This window comes from Dama dama, chromosome 2 (genome assembly GCF_033118175.1).
Source record: "Dama dama isolate Ldn47 chromosome 2, ASM3311817v1, whole genome shotgun sequence".
Taxonomy (NCBI): Eukaryota; Metazoa; Chordata; class Mammalia; order Artiodactyla; family Cervidae; genus Dama; species Dama dama.
This window is the reverse complement of record NC_083682.1, coordinates 5,869,991-5,883,716: the sequence shown is the minus strand read 5'-3', so window position 1 is coordinate 5,883,716 and position 13,726 is coordinate 5,869,991. Positions and strand designations below refer to the sequence as shown.

Genomic DNA, 13,726 nt, shown 5'->3' with positions numbered 1-13,726 from the left:
TTGATAGAATCCATATTTGGGTGAGTGAATGAGGAACATGTTTAAAGGATTTTACCCTGTCGACTGATAAAAGTTACACTGGCTGTGAAAAATACAGGAAAGTCATTCATAATCTTAAACTTAACCATCATTACCATTTAAACATATCTCCTTCCAGTTTTTTTTCCCCATGCATAAAAGTATTTCTGTGTAGCTGGGATTGTGCTTGATACCATTTTATATCTTCTTTTTAACTTTATCATAATCATTTTCCAGTCACTAAAAATTATTACTAAAGTTTTTATTGATTAAAGGTGTACTGTGATTTCCTATAGTTTATTTGCCCATTTCTCTGTTTTAAACATTTGGGGAACATTGAAAATAAAAGTGCAGGGACTTCTCTGGCAGCCCAGTGGTTAATAATCTGTGCTTCCACTTCCCTACTAGGGCTGCGGGTTCAATCCCTAGTCAGGGAACTAAGATCCTACATGCTCTACGATGCGGCCAAAAAGAAAAAGTGGTGAACTTAATTTTTTTTTTTTTTAATGTTTCTGGGTATATCCTTATCATCCCTAGAAGTACAGTATTTTAAGGTTATGAACATTAAACTTACTGTGAAAAAATTTAAACATACACAAAATAAATAATAGTGGATATACTCCCCTATACCCATCCCCAGCTACAGCGATTATCAGCATATGGAACTCTCATCCGTATCCTCTGCTCCCTTACAATTATCTTAAATTAAATCCCAGATACTTTTATTTGAGTAATTTATTTTATCTGTAACATACATCAGTTATGTATATCTGACTTTTTAGTAAAACTTATTATTTGTGACATATAAAGCACCTACAGAAAAGAACATAAAACATATTGACTTCTAGTCCAGTGCGTGATCGCAGAAAGAATTCTCTTGTAACTATCAGTCATCAAGATTTGGAGTTGCTGTCACCTCAGAAGTTTGCTCATGCCCCTCCCAAACACTAACTTCACTTTTCTGTTCCAGTGGAGACTCCTAGGGCTTTCGCTTAGTTTTACTTGATTTTGAACTTTGGAATGTGTATTTTGGCTTGTTGCACCCAACTTTTGGAGATTTATTTATGTTGCTCTGTAATATGGAGGCTTTAAAAGCATATTACCACGGAGAAGGAAATGACAACCCACTCCATTATTCTTGCCTGGAGAATCCCATGGGCAGAGGAGCCTGGAAGGCTACAGTCCAAGGGGTCTTAAAGAATCAGACACATCTGAGCCACTTTCACTTCCACTTGACGGAATGATTTTCATGTCAAAACTCACTGTCATAATAAAGTTCTCTTTAAACACACACACACACACACACACACACACAAATAAAAGCATATTACCAGTGTCTCAGTAAATGAACAGCTTCTTAATATCTTCATTATTCAGATTTTCCTACTGACTCTCACTTTTTTTTTTTTTAAATGATTGGTTTGTTTGAATCGTGAGTCAGATAAGGTCCATCCACATGTTGTGTATGGTTAATGTGTTTAAAGTCTCTCTTAACCTGTAAGTCCCTGTTTCCCCCTTTTTCTTTTCTTATAGAAAGATCTGGTTACTTGTCATATAGGATTTCCTACTTTCTGAATTGTGCTGATTTCATAGCCATGTTATTTTTTTAAGTTGAGATATGTTAATATTTAAAATACAATAAAATGTACAGGTCTTACATTGAGTTTGGTGAGTTTCGACAGTGTAACATTTCTATCTTCATGGAAAATTTCCTTGTGTCCCTTTGTCTTATAGTGTCCTGTTCCATCCCTATATCTGACTTCTGTCACCATAGACTAAGTGTGCCAGTCTTAATAAATATAGAATCATAGCATTTGCTCTTCTCTGAGGGGCTTCTTTCACTTAACATTATGTTTTTTAGATTTGTCTGTGTGTTTCCATAATTTTTTCCTTTTTATTGCTGAATATATTCCATTGTGCATACATACTATAATTTGTTTATTCTCCTTTTGATTGGACATTTGTGGTTTTGTTTTTGGTATTGCGAATAAGGCTGTGGTAAATATTCTTATAAGTCTTGATATGGACATGTTTTCATTTTTTCTTGAGAAAATACAAAGGAGTAGTTGCTGGGTCATGTGGTAAATGTATGTATATCTTTAAAGTGCTGTTCCATTTTATGCTTCTGCCAGCAGTGTATGAGATCTTCACTTTGCTCCATATCTTTGCCAACACTTTTTGTTCATGCCATGCAGCGTTCGGGATCTTAGTTCCCCCACCAGGAATTGAAACTTTGCCCCCTGCATTGAGAGCACAGAGTCTTAAACACTGGACCACCAGGAAAGTCCTCTTGCCAACATTTTTGACATTAGCCATTGTAATGAGTGTGAAGTAGTATTACAGTTTGTATTTCTCTGATGATAATCTTGTTGAGTGCCTTCTCATGTGCTTATTGTGTATTTTCTTTGAAAAAAGTGTCTGTGCAGTCTCTCACCACCCCCCCTTTTTTTATTGGTTTGTTCACCTTTTAATTGTTGATTTGTAGTTCTTTTTGTATTTGGATGGGGCTTCCCTGGTGGCTCGTTGGTAGAGAATCCACCTGCCCTGCCAGTGCAGGAGACTTTGGTTTGATCGCTGGGCCGGGAAGATCCCTGGAGAAGGAAATGGCAACCCCATCCAGTGTTCTTGCCTGGGGAATCCCATGGACAGAGGAGCCTGGTGGGCTGCAGTGCATTGAGTCGCAGAGAGTTGGACACAGTTACCTAAATGGCTAAACAACAACAAAACAACATATATTTGGATGCAAGTCCTTTGTTAGACTTAATGTGCTGCAAATATTTTTTCCAAAAGTTTGTGACTTATCATTTTCTTTTCTTAGTGGTATATTTTGGTAAACAGAATTTTATCTTTTTTTTTCTTTTTTATTTGTAACATGCTTTTTAAAACTTGATTTTTGAGATGACTCTTTGAAGGGGAATATGGTAGTGTCCTCATTTTGCTCATTAGGAAGTAGAGGCCCAGAGAGGTAAAATGACTTGTCCTAAAGTTATACAACTAATAGAGCAAGCTTAGAAACCAGGTCTTTTTCTTTCAGGTTGAATTTCATTCCGTCACACCATATTCTCTGTTTCTCTTTTCCCATTACCTGAAAATGATACTGTACTCAGCTACTTTCTTTTTCTTAAAGCTCTGTGTCCTCTTTTACTTTGGGGCCTTTGCATGTATAATTCTGAGTCGAACACTTTTCTTCCTCTCTTGAATTTAATTTATCCTTCAGATTTCAGCTTCTATGTTTCATCCTTTGGGAAAATTTTGACATCTCCTTCTTTTCCTGCAGGTAAGGTACCTCTTCTCCCTATGTCTTTAACAGTAGATTTTTCTGCTGTCATAGCAAATAATACCCTGATTGTCTTTCCACCTACTCTAGATTCTGAGGGCAGGAACCATTACAGTTTTATTTATCAGAATGTTAATGTCTGGCACATGGGAGTGATTAAAAATATAATGAATTTGATTAAATATAATTCTCTCCTTATCTACTTGTGAGGTTTTTTTTTTTTTTTTTTACTATATACTTAACTCTGTAGTATATCTAATTTAACATTTTTGTGTAGTGTCACGATGCTCTACTTGTAATTGCTGAATACCTGAAGGATTGTAACATGTTAAAGGGAAGATTATGAAAATTTATTTTTATTCCCTACATACTAGGGAGTATTAAAACGTAATTGAATATTTGACTAGCTTTAGGGAGTTTTCTTTATCCGTTTACTTTATTTTTATTCATTTACTTTTAATGTTGACAGTGTCTTAAACAGAAAGTTTAAACTATGTAATTGCCTGAAAGATACTGCATCTGAAAAACTAATTTATACATTTCACAGCTGCTATCTTTGACATTGAACAGCAGGCATTGATTCCATCTTTTATTTCTTAAGAGTAGATAGTTTCTTAAAAAGTAATCTCTGACAGCTGTTCTATGGTTTGGTAAAAAAAAATCCTTATTCTTAGGAAATATATGCTTAAGTATTAAGGAGTAAAGGGGTATCATATATGCAGCTTATTCTCAGATGGTTTGGGAGTAGGTGGGCAAAAAAATACACACCTGTGGAATGCAAATTGGTGCAGCTACTGTGGAAAACAATATGGTGGCTCCTTGAAAAACTAAAAATAGAGTTGCCATATAATCCAGCAGCCTCACTACTACATCTGTGGGACTTTCTAGGCAGGAGTACTGGAGTGGGGTGCCATTGCCTTCTCCTGCTCTTGTGATGAAGATTCAGCATTTTCACTGTTATATCGCAGGTTCAGTCCTTGGTTGGGGAACTGAGATCCCGCAAGCTGCTTGGCCTGGCCAAAAAAAGAATGAAATAATGCTATTTACAGCAACATAGATGGACCTAGCGGAGAAGGCAGTGGCACCCCAGTCCAGTACTCTTGCCTGGAAAATCCCATGGACGGAGGAGCCTGGTAGGCTGCGGTCCATGGGGTTGCTAAGAGTTGGACATGACTGAGCAACTTCACTTTCACTTTTCACTTTCATGCATTGGAGAAGAAAATGGCAACCCACTCCAGTGTTCTTGCCTGGAGAATCCCAGGGATGGGGGAGCCTGAAGTGAAAGTTAAAATCGCTCAGTTGTGTCCAACTCTTTGCAACCCCACAGACTATAAATTCTCCAGGCCAGAATACTGGAGTGGGTTGCCTTTCCCTTCTCCAGGGGATTTTCCCAACCCAGGGATTGAACCCAGGTCTCCCGCCTTGCAGGTGGATTCTTAACCAGCTGAGCCACAAGGGAAGCCCTATCACTTATATGTGGAATCTAAAATATGGCATAAATGAACTTACCTATGAAATGGAAACAGACTCACAGACACAGAAAACAGACATGGTTACCAAAAGTGAAAGGTTGGGGGGGGGGGGGCGGCATATATTAGGCAGATACAAACTATTATATAAAAAATAGATAAACAACAAGGTCATACTGTATAGTACTGGAAACTTTACTCAATATCCTATAGTAAACAATAATGGAAAAGAATGTGAAAAAGAATATGTGTATATATATGTGTAACTGAGTCACTTTACTGCACACCAGAAACTAACACATTGTAGATCAACCATGCTTCAGTAAATACCTGAATACACAAACACACACACACATTTGTATATATCCACACCCCCTTCTCCCCTTTGCATGGTAGTATGGGACTATAAAAATGACCCTACGTACTGAGACCTTGTAAGATCCTTGTCAATGGGAAAAATGATGTGCCCTTTAAAATTTTTATCAAAATTAAAAATGATTTCATCATTAGTTATAAATGTATGAGAAAGTGAAAACAATAGTAAACATAGGTTTCTGGGGGGCTTCCCTTGTGGCTCAGACAGTAAAGAATCTGCCTGCAATGCGGGACACCTGGGTTTGATCCCTGGGTCTGGAAGGTGTTTATTTGATAGACTATAATTTAAAACATTAGAAATATTGAATATTAAAATGTTCTATATCTTTGTTAAAAATTTACCGTAGCTTGAACGGTGCTTGCCTGCTTCTTGTCATGTAACTTAAGATATGGAGCAAACATCTTCCGGATGCCTTGACTTCCAGCATTTTATCCTTTGTACTTTCAATGTCATGAATATTACTGAGAGTTCTTTTTTTTTTTTTTTTAAATTTATTTGGCTGCACCAGATCTTAGTTGCAGCATGTGGGAGCTAGTTCCCTGACCAGGGATTGAACCTGGGGCCCCCTGCTTTGGGAGCACAGAGTCTTAGCCATCGGGCCACTGGGGAAGTCCCCTGAGAGTTCATTTTTTGCTGGTGTCTCTTTTTCTGGGACAGCCTCATCCTTATCACCATCATCACTTTCCTTAATGTGTATGTCGAGAAGTTTGCCTGCACTAACTTCATCTGATGCATATAACTCTATTTTCTACTCAGATTTCACTTCCAGCATTACTACTATTTATCTCTTTCTTCATTTTTATCTCTGAGGGCTGGTTCCCTCTTTTGATTATCTATTTTTGTAAAGTTTCATGTGGGTTTATTACTGGAGGCTAGGCATCAACACAGTTACACACTGTGTGCTATTTGTGTGTGAACTGAGTAACGTGCCCAGTGACTCATCAGTCGACTTTGAAAGAAGGGGTGTGATTGGTCACTGAACACAATACACATCTGTCATTTTCATAGCCACTTTTTCGAGCAGTAAAATTTGTACTTAGGCAGCTACCCCATGGCTCATATACCGTGGTACCTGAAATTTGAACTATGTTGTTGGGAGACTGATATTCAAGAATATCAGTGTTCTTGATATCTGATATTCTGATATTCAAGAATCAGAATTAAATAATAGCTTCTCTGGAAATGCTGGATCTTAAACTATTGAGGACAGAGAGCCAGAGAAATAATTTTAGAAAGTAAAGTGCAAAAGGCACATTTTAGAACTTAGTTGTCTTGAGATTTGAGTGAAATTACTGAGACCCAATGAGAAGGTGAGAAGTTGCCTTGATAATTAGAGTAGGATATAGAGCAAAGGGTTGGCCTGACATTGTGGGGGAGGCAAACTAATTGCTAGCTTTTAAAGTTTTGATGTTCCTTATAGTCATGAGGTCATCATTTGTAACAAAAGGTGATAGAACAGGAAACAGTTTAGGAAAGAAGCTTGAAACAGCATGTGTAATATGAATTGAAGTCACTAAATACAAAATGAGCAATATTGAAATGGTGAATGGGAAAGAACCATTTATTCTCTTTTTTTTTTGCTGTAGAAAAAAACTCTTCAGGTTAATATTGGCTATAAAAAATATTGGTTTTTAAACAACAACCAAAGAAAATATTGGTTTTAAACTATAGTTCCATGCTTTCTGCCCTCATTTTAGTGAATTTAATGATTTCTTGAGTATAAGATGTTTTGTAAAAGCTTTTAAGGGAAAAGGCAATGACACCCCACTCCAGTACTCTTGCCTGGGAAGTCCCATGGACGGAGGAGCCTGGTGGGCTGCCGTCTGTGGGGTTGCACAGAGTTGGACACGACTGACACGACTTAGCAGCAGCAGCAGCAAAAGCTTTTAAAGGTAGGTAGCTTTTTCAGTTCGTCTGGAATTATGTTAGTATGTTTGAAACTTCCTCAGAACCTGGCCCAGCACTAAAGTTACTTTGTAGCACTAGCAGTAAAGATTTCCTGAACCAGATTAAATATCCCATGCAAGATGGAAGTTGAAACAGCTAAGATTTGTGACAGTGTCTGACATAGAAGCCCAGAATATGTTTTTGTTCACCTAAGTCGCGTCTGACTCTTTTCGACCCCATGAACTGCAGCATGCCAGATTTCCCTTTCCCTCACCATCTCCTGGAGTTTACCCAAGTTCATGTCCATTGCTTTGATACCATCCAACCATCTCATCCTCTGTTGCCCCCTTTTCCTTCTGCCTTCAATCTTTCCCAGCATCAGGGTCTTTTCCAGTGAGTTGGCTGTTGGCATCAGGTGTCCAAAGTATTAGAGCTTCAGCATCAGTTCTTCCAGTGAGTATTCAGGGTTGATTTCCTCTAAGATTGACTGGTTTGATCTCCTTATTCTTACTCTCCGGAGTAGGTAATCAACTTAAAAGCAATGCTGTTATGGGAGATTTGGCATATGAGAGTAGAGGTGAGTCTTGTTGGTATTTCAGCCAGGCTTAACCACAGCTCCTTGTGCCGTCCTGGGAAAGGTCAGGTTAAAAAAGATACCTTCCACTGGATTTCAGAAGTCAGTGAACCTAGCTAAACTTTATTAAAGTCAAAAGGGAAGAGAAGTTCAAGGATCATGAGCTTCAGAGACACTGCATTGTTACCTTACATTAGAGATTCCTGTAGCAAGACTTTATTCTAGTGGTAATGTAAATATCGACCGAGTGTACACTTATTAACTTAGTTTTTACTAGATAGTTACAGTTGCTTTAAATACTTGTCATTATTGCTGTCCTTTAACAACAACAACAAAAAGTGAGATGTTTGGTAGATAAAACTACCTTTATCAGAAACAAATAATCCAAGCAGGGGAAAGAGAGAATGGAACAAAGTGAGAAAGTCCTGTTAACATATACACACTGCCGTGTATAAAATGGATAGCTAGTGGTAGCTGCTGCATGGCATAGGGAACCCAGCCTGGTGCCCTACCCACCTAATGGGACAGGATAGCGGGTGGGGTGGGAGATAGGATCAAGAAGGAGGGCCTGTGTGCGTGTAGTTACAGCTAATTCAAGATGTTATCCGGCAGAAACCAACACAACATTATAAAGCAATTACCCTCCAGTTAAAAACAAAAGAAACAAATAATCCACACCCTAAAGTGCAGTCGAGATGAATTTATCTACTGTACTTTGCTTAGAATGAACAAAAGGAGCTGAGGTGAGGCTGGGTGTCCATGGCTCGTCACTTCAGTCCTACTCACGTCTGTTAGGCTTTTGGCGGGTTTGGCGTGCCACAGCCGTGTTCAGTGTAGTCAGTCAGTCAGTCAGGAAATGGTCTTACAGCTTCCTTTATGGAGTCTGGCAGATAAATAAGCAAATATTTTTCTTTAACAATGGCAAAAATTAAGGAGTGTTTTCTCTTTACTCCTACATTAACTGAATATTCCCTTAGCAAGGCTGTGACTAATCTGTCACTTTCTGTGTGCATTTGCTTTAGTGTGGTTTGGGGTCCCTTCCAGATGCTGACATGGAGCGACCTTAAATAGAGCACTTCTCAACCTCTCAGAGTCTCAGTTTAGTCATTTGTAAATTAGGGGTAATAATGATACTTGCCTTTTTAGAGTTGTTTGAGGATTTAATAGGATAATGAATATAGACTGCTTTGCAAACAATGAAGTTTCAATAAATGGTATCTATTATAATTTTCAAAACTTAAGTTATATAACCAGCTAGTTCTATATATTTCAAATATGACTGGTTTTTAATTATACAAATAGAGTAGGAATATATTATTATATAAAGTATTATAGATAAAGAATAATATAGATATAGATAAAAATTTTAAAAAAGTATATAATACTTTATTATGTAAAGTATTATAAATAAGGCTTAAAAATAAATAAATAAGGCTAAAGAGCCCCTAATGGCTTTAGCCCTGATCCCTTCCCCCCAAGGAACTATTTTATCAGTACATGTATCCTACCGTGTTATCTTCTTTGCCTTTATACATGCATACACAACCGCATGTACACAAATAATACACAGGTAAATGTATTTTCTGTTTCATATACCCAGTATAAAAAGATAGTATTTAGTAATTTTGTAAATATTACAAGTACTAGTTATTAGAATTTATATTTTATAGTTTCAATAATCCAAGCATATGAGCTTCCCAGGTGGCTCAGTGATAAAGAATCTGCCTGTTGTCAACCTTTGTATTCTGCTGTCTCCAGTTGAAGGCAGTTTTCTACCTTCACAAAATATATTTACCCCCACACCTTTTTAGTTTGAAAAAATTCTAATACAAAAAAGTTGAAAGAGTAGTATAATGATCATCTGTATATTCACCTAGAGCCTCAAGTGTTTTCTAAAAATTGCCACATTATTTCTGTATATACTTTCTCAAGGCTGAATTATTTGAAAGTAATGCTTGCACATCATGACATATTTGTGTGTGTGCTCAGTCATGTCCGACTCTTTGTGACCCCATGGACTGTAGCCCACTTGGCTTCTCCATGGAATTTTCCAGGCAAGAATACTGGAGTGGGTTGCCATTTCCTCCTGCAAAGGATCTTCCCAACCCAAGGGTGGAACCTGTGTCTCTTGTATCTCCTGCATTGCCCGACGGGTTCTTTACCAGCTGAACCACCAGGGAAGCCCAGTTGGAAGCCCCTAAATATTTCAGCATGTCTTTCCTAAATAAGGGTATGAACCTGATCACAAATCTGTTGTCGTAACCTAAGAAAATAACAGCAGTTCCCTGTTACCTAATATTCACATTTGCCTAAATGGCTCTTTTCTGGCTTTTTAAAACTCTGGATTCATTCCAAGTTTATGCATTCCATTTAATTATAGCTCCTCAGTCTCTTTTAATCTAGGATAGAGATTGACATACTATAACTCATGTATCAAGTCTGAGTAGCCACCTGTTTCTATACAGCCCCCAAAGTAAGAATAGCTTTTACATTTTCCCCCTGTATTGTTTTTTTTTTAATTGAGGTAAAATTCACATAAATAAATTAACCATTTACCTCTTTAAAGTGTGCAGTGTATTGACGTTTAATACATTCAGTGCATTCTGTCTAGTTCCAAGACATTTTAAACACCTAAGAAGGAAACCCTGTCCTGTTCAGCAGTGTCCCCATCAGCCCCTCCCTTCAGCTCCTGGGAAGCACTAGTTGACTGACTGTTCCTATAGATGAGCCTATTCTAGATGTTTCATATAGATGGAATAACATGTGACCTTTTGTGTCAGGCTTCTTCCACTCGGCATGTTTTTGAAGTTCATTCACGTGGTAGCCTGTATCGATATTTCATTGCTTTTTATGACTGAATGGTATTTCCTTGATACAGGTGTCCCACAGTCTCTCTGCCCAGAGATGGTGTTTGGGTTGTTTGTACCTTTTGGCTGTTTGGAATAGTGCTGCTGTGAACATTTATGTACGAGTATTTGTTTAAATATGTGTTTTCAGTTCTTTGGCTTTCACATTTTTAAATGGTTGAAAACAATCCAAAGAACAGTATTTTATGACATATAGAAACTATATGAAATTCAGATTTCAGTATCTGTAGATGAAGCCAAGTTTATGCATTCGTGTTGTCTCTGGCTGTTTTCATGCTTCTGTGGCAGAGTTGAAATAGTTGTGATAGAGACCTTATGTCCCACAAAACCTAAAATATTTACTCTCTGGCCCCTTACAGTAAAAGTTTACTGATTCGTAACAGTCCCTATAGCCTTTTTGTTTTTGTGACATAGATTTTTTTTTTAACTACTAAGTTTTTATGTTTAAAGCAGTTTCAGATTTGCAGAAAAATTGAGCAGAAAGTACAGAGTTACCACATACCCCCACCTTGCCTCCCAGTTTCCCCTGTTATTAACATCTTGCATTAGTGTGGTACATTTGTTATAACTGATAAGCCTAAAGTGATAAAATGTTATCACCCAAAGTCTGTAGTTTATACTAGGGTTAGCTCTTTGTATTTATAGTTATTTGAGTTATTATATCCATAGTTTTGACTTTACTAGAATGTCAGATAGTTGGACTCCAAATACAGTATTTTAGCCTTTCCAGACTAGTTTTTCTCACTTAGTAATATGCATTTAAGTTTCCTGCATATCTCTGTGTCTTGATAGTTCTTTTCATTGCTGAATAATACTCTATTGTGGGGCTTCCCTGGCGGCTTAGTGGTAGAGAATCTACCTGCCAGTGCAGGAGATGTGGGTTCGATCTCTGGGTAAGGAAGAGCCTCTGGAAAAGGAAAAGTCATTCACTCCAGTATTCTTGCCTGGGAAATCTCATGGACAGAGGAGTCTGCTGGGCTATAGTCTGTGGAGTCACAAAAGAATCTGACACAACTTGGCAACTAAACAGCAGCAACACTTCATTGTATGGCTGTACCGTAGTTTGTTTATCCACTCACCTAGTGAAGGGCATGTTGGTTGCTTCCAGGTTTTGACACTTCTGAGTAAAACTGCTGTAAGTGTGTACAAATTTTGGTGTGTGGACTTTCAGTAAAACTTCTGGAGAAGGGTAGTCATGTTGGTTGTATAACAGTGTGAATGCCACTGAACTGTACATGTAAAAATGGTTAAAAATCTTACATTATGTGTAGGTTACTATAGTTTTTAGAAAATATATTATGCCATTATGATGCATCATTGAACTTAGCCCTGCCTCCCTGCCTTTTTTCTGATAATTTTCCTCAGGCTTCTTATTGGTCTGTTTGGACTAATTGAGAAACACCTTCTGAGATAAAATTCTGTAGTTCAGCTCTGGTAGAGAGGAAGAGGCAGTGATGTCACGTTTCATTCACTGCCTCCAGTAGAGTTTGTCTTTGTAGCCTCTGTTGAGATCTCTGTTGAGATCTCTGGGTGTCCTGGATTGTGCCCAGGCTGTGGGTGGAGCTTCAGCTGTTGGTGGAGCTTCAGCTGTTGGTGCAGACAGGCTCTGCCTTTCACTCTCCGCTGTTTCCATTTGTTGCAGTTCGCCAGATGCAGGCCTGCCTTTGCCAGGATAAGGAGAGACATCTACAGCTTGAACCATTATCTGAATGCTGCTGTTTTGACCCAGGAAATCCTATAGATTCAGGATGAGAGCAGTAACCATAATGCCAGCAACAGAGTGATTGTTGACCAGTTTGCTGTGAAAGCAGGCCCTTCATTTAGGAAATAAACCTGTTATTAAGAGCAGGAGCTCTGTTTAGAGGGAAGGAAAGAGCACCTTTGTTTGTGGCGATGGAGCTTGGATAACCCCTCTTGCCTTCCTATTTACCTGAACTGACTGTGGAAGAGGAGGTGGTAGAAAAGCATTAGAGATGGCCGTGGCAACAGCATGAAACCACGGTAAGGTAAGCTGTAACTATTCTGTAGACATTTTATCTATCTGAAACCTTTAGTAGCCTACATGTTGGGGAATATCTAGATTCTCAGAATATATCAGAGAATATCACAGATTCTCAGTTTTCAGTATACAGATTATAGGTTATGTGTGTATAGCCTTTGGTTTGGCAGTAGTATAGGGAAATTAGCGTGTGGTAGGGTGTTTTTCAGTTTTTGACTGCAGTAGGAAACACCTTTTTCAGTTAGGAGCCAGTACACTCATACACTTGGGTATACATAATTGTAACAAAAGTTTCAGGAAATGGTAACCCATACTGTGTTTTCTGATACTCTCCACTTAATTCTATTCTATTATTTCATTTAAAAAATGCATAAATGACCTAAATTAATTTTTATGACCCAGGATTTAAACAGGATTGGTGTGAAACAGTGGTTCCCACAGCATGATACATACTCAGGATTCTTTTATGTATAGGAATCTGTGAAGTCAAAACTATCTTTGTAGTAATACTAAGATGTTATTTGCCTTTTTCTGTCTGATTCTCTAATTAAAGTGAAGATTTTCTAGAAATACAGTGGAGTTTTCCAGAACTATTTGATGTGTGATGATATCACTCAGGATTAATTGAATGTGTATTTGTGTATTCCTATGTTTTCTAAAAGTTTGTAAAGTAGTAGGATTTACATGTGTTTTTTTCAGAGGTTAATTCAGTTTTCAGTACTCATTGTGCTCTTAACTAGCTACTTTTGATTACACCTGCTCTAATCTTTGTACTTCCTCATGGTCCAGTGAAACATCACTTTGAAATCCTGGTTTTCCTTGAGCCTTCGTGGAAATACAAGGCTTGTTTTGCAATTACATATTTAGAAATTCTTCCATTTTAATTTGTAATCACTAAATATTGACCTGTATAACCCATATATACAAAAGCTGTTTGGGGTCCTCAGTAATTTTTAAGAGTGTAAGGGATTGAGACCAAAAAATTCCAGAACTTCTGTTGTAGGGGTTAAGAATAGCTACTTGTTAAGTAATTCCGGTTTGTTACCTAACCTTTTTGGTTCTTTCTTCATAACTAAAATTGACATTTTACTGGCTTCATTGGATTATTGTAAGGATTGTAAATAAGCTATAAAAATGGGTTTGAAAATGCTTAACACACACACACAGAAAAGAAAGTGCTTAACATAAGGAGGCATTCATATGTTAGCTATTATTATGATAGAAAATGTAGTAACATCTAGTCACATTGATATTTAGCT

At 37.7% G+C, this 13,726-nt stretch overlaps 1 protein-coding gene across 2 annotated transcripts in view; it reads left to right on the top strand.

The window, feature by feature from the left end:
• KDM2A (lysine demethylase 2A) overlaps window positions 1-13,726 on the top strand; it is an 88,313-nt gene that overhangs the window by 17,645 nt on the left and 56,942 nt on the right. Inside the window, exon 2 of one of the 2 annotated variants that reach the window (XM_061162767.1) lies at window positions 12,111-12,474. The exons of the other annotated variant lie outside the window; for it this stretch is intronic. The gene's annotated coding sequence lies outside the window, so the exon portion shown is untranslated. The remainder of the gene's footprint in view (window positions 1-12,110; window positions 12,475-13,726) is intronic. 2 annotated transcript variants of the gene reach the window in all.